Raw genomic sequence first — 1,277 nt, 5'->3', positions numbered from 1 at the left:
CCTCCTGCCTCTGTTTCCCTGTCTGGAAGATGGGGATAATGATGGCACCCCCTCCTCCTGTGGTTTAGCACTTTCTGTGAGTTGGAATCAACTTGACAGCACATAACAAGAAGAAGAAAGGGCTCCACAAGGGGTCCTGGTGACACAATGGTTAAACGCTCAGGTGCTAACTGAAAGGTGGATGGTTTGAATCCACCAGTGGAGTGGCTCCATGAGAGAAAAGACCCGGTGACCTGCTTCCATAAGGATTACAGCCTGGGAAACCCTCCGGGTCAGTTCCACTCTGTCCTATAAGTCGGCTTCACCCCAGCGGCTCACAGCAACAGCAAGGGCTCAGTGGCTGTTCGACATTCTGGGTTTATTATTATTTATTATTTATTCTGGTGTTTCTTGGGCACCTTCGGTGTGTCAGGCACATGCTAGGGACCTTCCACGCATAACCTCACATCCTCCTCCTAACGGTCCTGGTGAGGTATCATCCCCATTCGCAAGTGAAGAAATTGAGGATGGGGAAGGGGAGGTGCCAAGAAGACCTGGGAAAGGGGAGACAGGAGGAAGCTGCCCTCTCCCCTTCTAGAAGCCCTGTTGGGCTCTGGCCAGGGGGGCGGGTCCAGCAGGGGTGTGGCCAGCCCTGGGGCCCCATTGGCTGCCCAGAAGCACCTAGGGAATAAAGCCCGGGGCTGGGTAGAGCCTGGGACCATTCAGAGGACAGTCTGCCTGGTCCTTCTCTCCATTTATCCTTGGACCACCTGTGGACCGCCTACCACCAGTAACTCATTCCTTCCTTTGTCCACTCTGTCCAGCAGCTGGCTCCTGGTAAGTACCGTTCCCTGTCTTCTGCCCCACCCCAGAACTAGAACACCTGGGGCTTGAAGGTGAGGAGAGGTGGCGTATTGTGTGAGTATAAAAACTCAGGCTTTGGATCTAGACTAGCTTGGCTTTGCATCCAGCTGCGGACCTCAGTTTTCTCATCTGTAAAATGAAGACAATCATAGAACCTACCTCATGGGGTGGCTGTGAAGGTGAAATGAAATTGTGCACTTAAAGTGCCCAGCCCAGATGAAGCAATAGTATTTATTGAGTGCCTGCTATGAGGCAAGTGGAAGTGGGGAGCATTTCTGACCCTTGAGGGTCACCCAGGCAGCAGCTTTGGGCGCCCTCTGCCTTCTCTGTGCCTGGTATGGCCTCCCTGTCTGAAGTCTTGCCTTCTGCAGGGCAGGGTAAGCATGGCAGGCTCACGGGGTTTACAGACGCCGGCTTTAGGCAGCACACCGGGC

Source organism: Orycteropus afer, unplaced genomic scaffold (genome assembly GCF_000298275.1).
Source record: "Orycteropus afer afer isolate SDZICR_OR568_19922 unplaced genomic scaffold, OryAfe1.0 scaffold00048, whole genome shotgun sequence".
Lineage (NCBI taxonomy): Eukaryota > Metazoa > Chordata > Mammalia > Tubulidentata > Orycteropodidae > Orycteropus > Orycteropus afer.
The sequence above is the reverse complement of the archived record's forward strand: the minus strand, read 5'-3'. Positions refer to the sequence as shown.